General features: G+C 38.0%; 1 protein-coding gene across 1 annotated transcript in view; it reads right to left on the bottom strand.

The window, feature by feature from the left end:
- The window catches only part of LOC147034736 (secreted frizzled-related protein 1-like), a 113950-nt gene that overhangs the window by 98697 nt on the left and 1588 nt on the right, over nt 1–13665 (bottom strand). The gene's annotated exons all lie outside the window — the stretch shown is intronic.

The raw sequence follows: 13665 nt of genomic DNA, 5'->3' as shown, positions 1-13665 counted from the left end.
GGGGGGGAATTTTTTTGGGGGGTGGAAATCACTTCAAATATGTAGAAATGCAAAAAAAAAATTTTCTCTAACTTTTTGGGGGGGTTGGAAATCACTGAAAACATGGAGAAATGCAAAAAATATATATTTTTTTCGAACAATTTTTTTTGGGGGGGTTGGAAATCACTTAAAACATGAAGAAATGCAAAAAAAAAAAAATTTTTCTCTAACAATTTTTTTAGGGGGCGGGGTTGGAAATCACTTAAAATATGTAGAAATGCAAAAAAAAATTTCTCTAACAATGTTTTTTTGGGGGGGTTGGAAATCACTTAAAACATGTAGAAATGCAAAAAAATTCTCTATTTTGGGGGGGGGGGTAACAATTTTTTGGGGGGGGGTGGAAATCACTGAAAACATGTAAAAAATGCAAAAAAAAATTCTCTATTTTTTGGGGGAGGAGGTAAAAAAAATTTGCGGGGGGTTGGAAATCACTTAAAACATGTAGAAATGCAAAAAAAATTCTTTTTGGGCGGGGGTAACAATTTTTTTTTTGGGGGGGGTTGGAAATCACTTCAAATATGTAGAAATGCAAAAAAAAAAAATTCTCTAACTTTTTGGGGGAGGTTGGAAATCACTTAAAACATGTAGAAATGCAAAAAAAAATTTCTCTAACAATGTTTCTTTGGGGGGGGTTGGAAATCACTTAAAACATGTAGAAATGCAAAAAAAAAAAATTCTCGAAGAATTTTTTTTTGGGGGGGGGACCAAGTCCAAAATGTAATGGCATAATCCTTGGACCATACCTAACCCCCCCCCACCAAGTTTCGTCGAAATCCGTCGAGGGGTTTTTCCGTAATACTGTTCACAAACAAAAAAACAAACAGAAAGAGGTGAAAACACCTCCATCCATCTTCGAAGATGGCGGAGGTTAACTAGAGGGGGAGCATTCGGGAGATTGCAAAACCTCCGCCGCCAATACTGCTGGGTCACTCAAGTGAACCTTATATCTTATTCATTAAATATGATGTCAACAGTGCTGAGAGTTATAGTTCTTTTCTCCAACATTTTTTTTTTGGGGGGGGGGGGGGGGGGGATTGGAAATCACTTAAAACATGTAAAAATGCAAAAAAAGAAAAAAATCTAAATTGTTGAAAAAAAAATTTTTCTCGAACAATTTTTTTTGGGGGGGGGGTTGGAAATTACTTAAAACATGCAGAAATGCCAAAAAAAAATTTTTTTTCATTTTTTTTGGGGGGGGTTGGAAATCACTTCAAACATGCAGAAATGCAAGAAAAAAATTCTCCAACAATTTTTTTTGGGGGGTGGGTAACATTTTTTGGGGGTTGGAAATCACTTACATGTAGAAATGCAAAAAAATTCTCTATTTTTTGGGGGGGGTAAAAAAAATTTTTTGGGGGGGGGGTTGGAAATCACTGAAATATAGAAATGCAAAAAAAAAAATTTTTTTCTCTAAATTTTTTTTTGGGGGGGGGGGGACCAAGTCCAAAACTTAATGGCATGATCCTGAGACCATACCTAACCCCCCCCCCACCAAGTTTCGTCGAAATCCGTCGAGGAGTTTTTCCGTAATACTGTTCACAAACAAACAAACAGAAAAGGGTGAAAACTAACCTCCATCCATCTTCGAAGATGGCGGAGGTTAACTAGAGGGGGAGCACTCGGGAGAGTGCAAAACCTCCGCCGCTAATACTGCTGGGTCACTCAAGTGAACCTTATATCTTATTCATTAAATATGATGTCAACAGTGCTGAGAGTTATAGTTCTTTTCTCCAACTTTTTTTTTGGGGGGGGGGGGTTGGAAATGACTTAAAACATGTAGAAATGCAAAAAAAAATTCCCCTTTTTTGGGGGGGGGGGTTGGAAATCACTTAAAACATGCAGAAATGCAAGAAAAAAATTCACTAACAATTTTTTTTGGGGGTTGGAAATCACTGAAAACATGAATGCAAAAAAAAAAAACATTTTCTCTAAAAAAAATTTTTGGGGGGGCGCGGTTCGAAATCACTTAAAACATGTGGATATGCAAAAAAAAAATCCTTTTTTGGGGGGATAATTTTTGGGGGGGGGGGTTGGAAATCACTTCAAATATGTAGAAATGCAAAAAAAATTTCTCTTAACTTTTGGGGGGGGTTGAAATCAGTTAAAACATGTAGAAATGCAAAAAAAAAATTTTTCTCGAACAATTTTTGGGGGCGGGGTTGGAAATTACTGAAAAGAATGCAAAAAAAAATTTTCTCTAACAATTTTGGGGGGGTTGGAAATCACTTAAAACATGTAGTAATGCAAAAAAAATCCTTTTTTGGGGGGGGGCGGGTAACAATTTTTTTGGGGGGGGTTGGAAATCACTGAAAACATGGAGAAATGCAAATAAAAATTTTTTTTTATCTAACAATTTTTTTAGGGGGTTGGAAATCACTTCAAATATTTAGAAATGCAAAAAAATTTTTCCCCTTTTTGGGGGGGGTTGAAATCACTTAAAACATGCAGAAATGCAAGAAAAAAATTCTCTAACAATTTTTTTGGGGGGGTGGGTAACATTTTGGGGGGGGGGGTTGGAAATCACTTACAACATGTAGAAATACAAAAAAAAATTCTCTATTTTTTGGGCGGGGGTAAAAAAAATTGGGTGGGGGGTTGGAAATCACTGAAAACATGTAGAAATGCAAAAAAAAAATTTTTTTTCTCGAACAATTTTTTTTGGGGGGGGGTTAACCAAGTCCAAGTTAACCAAGTCCAAAATTTAATGGCATGATCCTTGGACCATACCTAACCCCCCCCACCAAGTTTCGTCGAAATCCGTCGAGGAGTTTTTCCGTAATACTGTTCACAAACAAACAAACAGAAAGGGGTGAAAACAGTAACCTCCATTCATCTTCGAAGATGGCGGAGGTTAACTCGAGGGGAGCACTCGGGAGAGTGCAAAACCTCTGCCGCCAATACTGCTGGTCACTCAAGTGAACCTTATATCTTATTCATTAAATGTCAACAGTGCTGACAGTTCTAGTTCTTTTCTCCAACATTTTTTTTGGGGGGGGGGTTGGAAATCACTTAAAACATGCAGAAATGCAAAAAAAAAAAATTTCTCTCTAGCTTTGGGGGGGGTTTGGAAATCACTTAAAACATGTAGAAATGCAAAAAAAAAAAAAATTTTTTCTCTAAAATTTTTTTGGGGGGCGGGGTTCGAAATCACTTAAAACATGTAGATATGCAAAAAAAATTCCTTTTTTGGAGGGGGTAATTTTTTTTTGGGGGGGGGGTTGGAAATCACTTCAAATATGTAGAAATGCAAAAAAAAATTTTTCTCTAACTTTTTTTGGGGGGGGGGGTTGGAAATCACTGAAAACATGGAGAAATGCAAAAAAATATTTTTTTTTAGAACAATTTTTTGTGGGGGGGTTGGAAATAACTTAAAACATGAAGAAATGCAAAAAAAAAAAATTTTTTCTCTAACAATTTTTTTTAGGGGGGGTTGGAAATCACTGAAAACAGGTAGAAATGCAAAAAAAAATTCTCTATTTTTTTTGGGGGGGGGTTGGAAATCACTGAAAACATGTAGAAATGCAAAAAAAAATTTTTTTTCTCGAACAATATTTTTTTGGAGGGGGGACCAAGTCCAAAATTTAATGGCATGATCCTTGGATCATACCTAACCCCCCCCCCCACCAAGTTTCGTCGAAATCCGTCGAGGAGTTTTTCCGTAATACTGTTCACAAACAAAAAAACAAACAGAAAGAGGTGAAAACTAACCTCCATCCATCTTCGAAGATGGCGGAGGTTAACTAGAGGGGGAGCACTCGGGAGAGTGCAAAACCTCCGCCGCTAATACTGCTGGGTCACTCAAGTGAACCTTATATCTTATTCATTAAATATGATGTCAACAGTGCTGAGAGTTATAGTTCTTTTCTCCAACTTTTTTTTGGGGGGGGGGGGATGGGGGGGATTGGAAATCACTTAAAACATGCAAAAATGCAAAAAAAGAAAAAAATCTAAATTGTTGAAAAAAAAGTTGCAAAAATTTTTTTTCTCGAACAATTTTTTTTGGGGGGGTTGGAAATCACTTCAAACATGCAGAAATGCAAGAAAAAATTCTCCAACAATTTTTTTGGGGGGGTGGGTAACATTTTTTTTGGGGGGGTAGGAAATCACTTACAACATGTAGAAATGCAAAAAAATTCTCTATTTTTGGGGGGGTAAAAAAAATTGGGGGGGGGGGTGGTTGGAAATCACTGAAAACGTAGAAATGCAAAAAAAAAAAAATTTTTTTCTCTAAATTTTTTTGGGGTGGGGACCAAGTCCAAAATTTAATGGCATGATCCTTAGACCATACATACCCCCCCCACCAAGTTTCGTCGAAATCCGTCGAGGAGTTTTTCCGTAATACTGTTCACAAACAAACAAACAAACAGAAAGGGGTGAAAACTAACCTCCATCCATCTTCGAAGATGGCGGAGGTTAACTAGAGGGGTAGCACTCGGGAGAGTGCAAAACCTCCGCCGCCAATACTGCTGGGTCACTCAAGTGAACCTTACATCTTATTCATTAAATATGATGTCAACAGTGCTGAGAGTTATAGTTCTTTTCTCCAACTTTTTTTTTGGGGGGGTGAATTGGAAATCACTTAAAACATGTAAAAATGCACAAAAAAAAATCTAAATTGTTGAAAAAAAAGTTGCAAAATTTTTTTTTCTCGAACAATTTTTTTTGGGGGGGGGTTGGAAATGACTTAAAACATGTAGTAATGCAAAAAAAAAAAATTCCCCTTTTTTGGGGGGGTTGAAATCACTTAAAACATGCAGAAATGCAAGAAAAAAATTCACTAACAATTTTTTGGGGGGGTGGGTAACACTTTGGGGGGGGGGGGTTGGAAATCACTGAAAACATGAATGCAAAAAAAAAAAAAAAATTTCTCTAAAAATTTTTTTGGGGGCGGGGTTCGAAATCACTTAAAACATGTAGATATGCAAAAAAATTCCTTTTTTGGGGGGATAATTTTTGGGGGGTTGGAAATCACTTCAAATATGTAGAAATGCAAAAAAAAATTCTCTTAACTTTTGGGGGGGTTGAAATTACTTAAAAAATGTAGAAATGCAAAAAAAAAATTTTTTTCTCGAACAATTTTTTTTCGGGGGGGCGAGGTTGAGATCACTTAAAACATGTAGAAATGCAAAAAAAAAATCCTTTTTTGGGTGGGGGGGTAACAATTTTTTTGGGGGGGGTTGGAAATCACTTCAAATATGTAGAAATGCAAAAAAAAATTTCTCTAACTTTTTGGGGGGGGTTGGAAATCACTTCAAACATGTAGAAATGCAAAAAAAAAATTTTTTTTTTGAACAATTTTTTTGGGGGGGGGCGTTGGAAATCACTGAAAACATGAAGAAATGCAAAAAAAAAAACATTTTTTTCTCTAACAATTTTTTTTTGGGGGGGGACCAAGTCCAAAATCTAATGGCATGATCCTTGGACCATACCTAACCCCCCCACCAAGTTTCGTCAAAATCCGTCGAGGAGTTTTTCCGTGATACTGTTCACAAACAAACAAACAAACAAGCAGTCATAGACTGGTACTTACGAAATCGTCAACTTCACCTCTGACCTTGTCTAATAAAAGCTGTCTCTCGAGAAGGTAGCGACGCAAACCAGAAATTTCTTCGATGATTCTGTATCAAACCATCAAAAATCGTAACGTCGACCGAGGCAAAAATATCCATTTCTCCATGCAATTATACCTTAACGAAATTCAACGACGCGTCTGCTCGAGCGCACTGCATCATGGGACGACCCGTGACGCGTCGAGTGAAATATTTTTTATACAATCTTAAAACGTCTCCAAACATCCGATTTTTACCATAATTTCGACAACCAAGTTTTAAGCGTCCCAAGCGATCGCAAAAACCGAAGACAAAATTAAAATCGAAGTTAAAACGAACTCGTAACATCGAGCGAAGCAAAAATACTCCATTTCTCCACATGAATTTACGGAATTATGTTTGACCTCACTGTGACCTTGACCTTTGACCGATTTTGACCAAAATCTAATCAGCACTAGCCATCAGCCTCCTGAATCACGTGGTGTAATTTGACATTGGTAGCTTCTTCCGTTCTCGAGTTATCGTGCCTACAAACAAACAAACAAACATACAAACAAACAAACAAACAAGCAGTCATGGACTGGTACTTACAAAATCGTCAACTTGACCTCTGACCTTGTCTAATAAAAGCTGTCTCTTGAGAAGGTAGCGACACAAACCAGAAGTTTCTACGATGATTCTATACTAAACCATCAAAAATCAAATGTTTTGGATGTTTGACCTCACTGTGACCTTGACCTTTAACCGATTTCGTCCAAAATCTAATCAGCACTAGCCATCAGCCTCCTGAATCACGTGGTGTAATTTGACATTGGTAGCTTCTTCCGTTCTCGAGTTATCTGTACCAAACCATCAAAAATCGAATATTTGACCTCACCGTGACCTTGACCTTTGACCAATTTTGACCAAAATCTAATCAGCACTAGCCATCACCCTCCTGAATCACGTGGTGTAATTTGACATTGGTAGCTTCTTCCGTTCTCGAGTTATCGTGCCCACAAACGAACAAACAAACAAGCAGTCACAGACTGGTACTTACGAAATCGTCAACTTGACCTCTGACCTTGTCTAATAAAAGCTGTCTCTAGAGAAGGTAGCGACACAAACAAAGGTTTCTACGATGACTCTGTACCAAACCATCAAAAATTGAATGTTTTGGATGTTTGACCTCACTGTGACCTTGACCTTTGACCGATTTTGACCAAAATCTAATCAGCGCTAGCCACCGCCCTCCTGAATCACGTAGTGTAATTTCACATTGGAAGCTTCTTCCGTTCTCGAGTTATCATTTTTTGGATGTTTGACCTCACTGTGACCTCGACCTTTGACCGATTTTGACCAAAATCTAATCAGCGCTAGTCATCACCCTCCTGAATCATGTGGTGTAATTTGACATTGGTAGCTTCTTCCGTTCTCGAGTTATCGTGTCTACAAACAAACAAACAAACAAACAAACAAGCAGTCATAGACTGGTCCTTACGAAATCATCAACTTGACCTCTGACCTTGTCTAATAAAAGCTGTCTCTCGAGAAGGTAGCGACGCAAACCAGAAGTTTCTACGATGATTCTGTATCAAACCATCAAAAATCATAACGTCGACTGAAGCAAAAATCTCCATTTCTCCACGCAATTATACCTTAACGTAACTCAATGACGCGTCTGCTCGAGCGCACTGCATCATGGGACGACCCGTGACGCGTTGAGTGAAATATTTTTTATACAATCTTAAAACGTCTCCAAAACATCTGATTTTTACCAGAATTTCGACAACCGAGTTTTAAGCGTCCTTAGCGATCGCAAAAACTGAAGACAAAATTAATATCGAAGTTAAAACGAACTCGTAACGTCGAGCGAAGCAAAAATTCTCCATTTCTCCACATGAATTTACGGAATTATGTTTGACCTCACTGTGACCTTTGACCGATTTTGACCAAAATCTAATCAGCACTAGCCATCACCCTCCTGAATCACGTGGTGAAATTTAACATTGGTTGCTTCTTCCGTTCTCGAGTTATCGTGCCTACAAACAAACAAACAAACAAACAGAAACGGAAGTCATCAATATACTTATGAAATCTTTAGATTTCGTAAGTAACAAACAAACAAGCAGTCATAGACTGGTACTTACGAAATCGTCAACTTGACCTCTGACCTTGTCTAATAAAAGCTGTCTCTAGAGAAGGTAGCGACACAAACCAGAAGTTTCTACGATGATTCTGCACCAAACCATCAAAAATCGAATGTTTGGATGTTTGACCTCACTGTGACCTTGACCTTTGCCCGATTTTGACCAAAATCTAATCAGCACTTGCCATCACTCTCCTGAATCACGTGGTGTAATTTGACATTGGTAGCTTCTTCCGCTCTCGAGTTATCTGTACCAAACCATCAAAAATCGAATATTTGACCTCACTGCGACCTTGACATTTGACCGATTTCGACCAAAATATAATTAGCACTTGCCATCACCCTCCTGAATCACGTGGTGTAATTTGACATTGGTAGCTTCTTCCGTTCTCGAGTGATCGTGCCTACAAACAAACAAATAAACCAATGTCACCCGCAGGGTGACCCGTATCTTGCCAAAAGGTGACCACGTGTGACTTCTTTGAGGTCACACTGAGGTGAACAGAGCTGCTATCCACCAGGAGCGACTCCTTGAGGAATATCTGCCTACGAGAGATTCCGATGAGAATCGTTCTACAGAGTAACCATGAAAAATATGCGTTTGCCTCATAACGTCACCAAATGACGTCATAATGTCTCAAGCTTGACATATCTAGAAAGCACTCATCGAGGTGTTCAATTTGAGGTACAACACGATATGGTTCCTAAAACTTGAAAATTTGACCTTGGGGTCAAATATGTTTGACCTCAGGCGCTAACCATGAAGGTTAAGGCCAATCGCCACCAAAAACTAATCAGCTGAGCGCCAGACCATATACAACATTCCCATAAAGTTTGGAGATGATTCGATTAAAATTACTCAAAAAATAAGGGTTTCGTCGACCTCCATGATTTACCGAAAAGTGACCTTGACCTTTGACCTTGACCTTTATGTGTGCTGCAGGGTATTGTAATAATACTACGATATGTGTACCCACAAGAGTTTCCGATGGAATTGTGCTCAACAGAGTGATATAAAGGTGAAAAATCCAATGATTACAGACAAACAAACAAAAAAAACTTGCAAGTAACAGATCTTGCAAAAACTTCGTTTTGGCAAGAAAACAAACAGATAGGGGTGAAAACAGTAACCTCCGATCTTCGATGGCGGAGGTTAATGAAATATAGTGAGTCAGTGTGATCAAATGAACGCAAAATACAGATAACCAATGAAACATACCGAGTCAGTGTGATCAAATGAACACAAAGTACAGATTACCAATGAAACATACCGAGTCAGTGTGATCAAATGAACACAAAGTACAGATTACCAATGAAACATACCAAGTCAGTTTGATCAAATGAACATCAAGTACAGATAACTAATGAAACACACCAAGACAGTATGATCAAATGAACACAAAATACCGATTACCAATGAAACATACTGAGTCAGTGTGATCAAATGAACACAAAATACAGATTACCAATGAAACACACCGAGTCAGTGTGATCAAATGAACATGAAAAACTGATTACCAATGAAACTTACCAAGTCACTGTGATCAAATGAACACAAAATGCAGATTTCCAATGAAACATACCGAGTCAGTGTGATCAAATGAACACAAAATGCAGATTTCCAATGAAACACACCGAGGCAGTGTGATCACATGAACATCAAATACAGATTACCAATGAAACACACCCAGGCATTGTGTGATCACATGAACATCAAATACAGATTACCAATGAAACACACCGAGTCACTGTGATCAAATGAACACAAAATACAGATTACAAATGAAACACACCGAGTCACTGTGATCAAATGAACATCAAATACAGATTACAAATGAAACACACCGAGTCACTGTGATCACATGAACACACTCGAGGGGGCGCACTCCGTTGAGTGCAAAACCTCCACCGCCAATACTGCTGGGTCACTTAAGTGAACCTGATATCCTATTCATTGTAGGTCAAAACAGATCAGACTCTACGGGACCATGATTGAATAAACTAAACTCGATCGACGCGCATGTAGAAATGCCCCAAAAAAAAAAAAAAAAAAAAAATCGATATTTTTTGGAAAAAAAAATTGCCAAATTTCTGTTTTTTTATTTCTTTAACAATGTTTTTTGGGGTTGGAAATCACTTTAAAACATGTAGATATGCAAAAAAAAATTCAAATATTTTTCAAATAAAATCGAAATATTTTTGAAAAAAAGTTGCAAAATTTTGTTGTTTTTTTCTCTAACAAATTTTTTTTTTGGTTGGAAATCACTGAAAACATGAAGAAATGCAAAAACAAAAATTCAAATATTTTTTCGAAATGGCCGCCAAAGCGGCCATATTGGACTTTGGAACATGTCCAAAATCTAATGGCATGATCCTTGGACCAGACCGAATTCCCCCACCAAGTTTCGTCGAAATCCATCCAGTTTTTCCGTAATTCTGTTCACAAACACAAACAAACAAACAGACAGGGGTGAAAACAGTAACCTCAAATCCATCTTCGATGGCGGAGGTTAATAATACAGATTACCAATGAAATATAGTGAATCAGTGTAATCAAATGAACGCAAAATACAGATAACCGATGAAACATACCCAGTCAGTGTGATCAAATGAACATCAAGTACAGATTACCAATGAAACATACCCAGTAAGTGTGAGCAAATGAACATCAAGTACTGATTATCAATGAAACATACCGAGTCAGTGTGATCAAATGAACATCAAATACTGATAACCAATGAAACATACCGAGACAGTGTAATCAAATGAACGCAAAATACAGATAACCGATGAAACATACCCAGTAAGTGTGAGCAAATGAACATCAAGTACTGATTATCAATGAAACACACCGAGTCAGTGTGATCAAATGAACATCAAATACTGATAACCAATGAAACATACCGAGACAGTGTGATCAAATGACCATCAAACACTGATAACCAATGAAACATACCGAGTCAGTGTGATCAAATGACCATCAAGTACTGATTAGAAATGAAATATACCGAGTCGGTGTGATCAAATGACCATCAAATACTGATTACCAATGAAACACACCGAGTCAGTGTGATCAAATGAACATCAAATACCAATTACCAATGAAACATACCGAGTCAGTGTGATCAAATGAACATCAAATCCCGATTACCAATGAAACACACCGAGGCAGTGTGATCAAATGAACATCAAATCCCGATTACCAATGAAACACACCGAGGCAGTGTGATCAAATGAAGATCAAATTCCGATTGCCAATGAAACACACCGAGTCAGTGTGATCAAATGAACATCAAATCCCGATAACCAATGAAACACTCCGAGTCGGTGTGATCAAATGAACATCAAATATCGTTTACCAATGAAACACCTAGTCAGTGTAATCAAATACCGATTGCCAATGAAACACACCGAGTCAGTGTGATCAAATGAACATAAAATACAGATAACCAATGAAACATACCGAGTCAGTGTGATCAAATGACCATCAAGTACTGATTAGAAATGAAATATACCAAGTCGGTGTGATCAAATGACCATCAAATACTGATTACCAATGAAACACACCGAGTCAGTGTGATCAAATGAACATCAAATACCAATTACCAATGAAACATACCGAGTCAGTGTGATCAAATGAACATCAAATCCCAATTACCAATGAAACACACCGAGGCAGTGTGATCAAATGAAGATCAAATTCCGATTGCCAATGAAACACACCGAGTCAGTGTGATCAAATGAACATCAAATCCCGATTACCAATGAAACATTCCGAGTCGGTGTGTTCAAATGAACATCAAATATCGATTACCAATGAAACATATCGAGTCGGTGTGATCAAATGACCATCAAGTACTGATTACCAATGAAACACACCGAGTCAGTGTGATCAAATGAACATCAAATCCCGATAACCAATGAAACACTCCGAGTCGGTGTGATCAAATGAACATCAAATATCGTTTACCAATGAAACACCTAGTCAGTGTAATCAAATGAAGATCAAATACCGATTGCCAATGAAACACACCGAGTCAGTGTGATCAAATGAACATAAAATACAGATTACCAATGAAACATTCTGAGTCGGTGTGATCAAATGAACATCAATTATCGATTACCAATGAAACACCAGGTCAGTGTAATTTAATGAAGATCAAATACTGATGACCAATGAAACACACCGAGTCAGTGTGATCAAATGACCATCAAGTACTGGTTACCAATGAAACACACCGAGTCAGTGTGATCAAATGAACATCAAATCCCGATTACCAATGAAACACTCCGAGTCGGTGTGATCAAATGAACATCAAATATTGATTACCAATGAAACATACCGAGTCTGTGTGATCAAATGAACACCAAATACCGATTACCAATGAAACATACCGAGTCAGTGTGATCAAATGAAAATCAAGTACAGATTGCCGATGAAACACACCGAATCGGTGTGATCAAATGAACACATTGTCCAGATTACCAATGAAACACACCGAGTCACTGTGATCAAATGAACACAATACCGATTACTAATGAAACATACCGAGGCAGTGTGATCAAACAAACATCAAATTCCGATTACCAATGAAACATACCGAGGCAGTGTGCTCAAATGAAGATCAAATCCCGATTACCAATGAAACACACTGAGGCAGTGTGATGAAATGAACATCAAATATCGATTACCAATGAAACATACCGTTTTTCATTTTGTTGTGATCAAATGAAGTCAAACACAGCACAAAAAGCATGCACACGCACCTTCAACATTGACCTCCACTGCAGGCCACTACATTGTCCCTTCAAATGGTGTTTCGACAGTTTGTTTTGCTTTTCCAATGTGAACTATCAAATATAAATACCAAACATTTACACATTTCTTGTCAGAGGTGTGACCCAACCCCATATGCAGAGATGGCTTCAGCAATTCACACCTAAACAAAAACACCTAAACTTGGGAAGAGATGGTGAGCGTTGATTGGTTGGGGGAAGGGAGGAAGGGGAGAAAGGAGGGAACATATTAAAGTACAAGAAAGCTGAATGTATATCGCTGATGGATGTCACGTAAAAGTCAACAATAGACCGATGTAGATATTAAATCACGAGTAGATTAAGTTTATTGTAAAGTGAGGATTCAACTTTCAAGTTGAGTAAACCGTGATGGATTCGACCAGAAACTTTAAAAATGGAATGTGCTGCTTCGTTGTTTGACATTCAAAATTAAAAAGGATAGAACACGAACAAACTACTATAGGTTGGCAATCATAGCACAGGCCTTGAAGTCTCGTTCTATTAAAATTAATTGGATATGGCTTCAATGAAACTTGATACGTGACACTTTAAATTCCTGGAATCGATGTTGGATGGAAATAACCTTTGCATTTTGGAATAAACTCTAGAAATACAATTTTTTTGTGATACTTGTGACGATTGCACATCGTCACCCGGCTACCTCTGAACACCGGCCCGAACCTCAAACTTTCGCGAATACACCCAAATTGACTGAATAAATTGCTAATTAGCCCTTGCATACGAGGGGGAGATGAGGGCAGCTCTTTGTTGTATTCTTTTGGAGAATGGAACGGAATGGCATCAAAACGGGTTTCAGGAAACTGGAAGAAATGTGTATTTAGAAATGTCCTGATACATTTGGTGAGTTCTAATTTATCTCGGATGTGGGTAAGTATGAGGGATAGGGGAAGACACATGAGCTATAGAAGATGGCTACAGAAGCAAACACTCAGGAAGGAAAAACTGTAAACCTGGAAATAGGTGGGCTTCATGGGTTGTGAGTGGGGTTAATAGGGGAAGGATATCATGGATGGGATGGTGGTGAACCATCTGAAATAGTGATGAGCAGCTGTCTTGAAGACCTGGAGGGAAGAATGAGAAGAATGTGGAAGTTGGTTCCACAGGCAGGGGAAAAGACGAACAATGAGTGAA

The sequence above is a fragment of the Eptatretus burgeri genome, chromosome 1 (genome assembly GCF_056783735.1).
Source record: "Eptatretus burgeri isolate ZD-2024b chromosome 1, Ebu_testis_v1, whole genome shotgun sequence".
Lineage (NCBI taxonomy): Eukaryota > Metazoa > Chordata > Myxini > Myxiniformes > Myxinidae > Eptatretus > Eptatretus burgeri.
The sequence above is the reverse complement of the archived record's forward strand: the minus strand, read 5'-3'. Positions and strand labels throughout refer to the sequence as shown.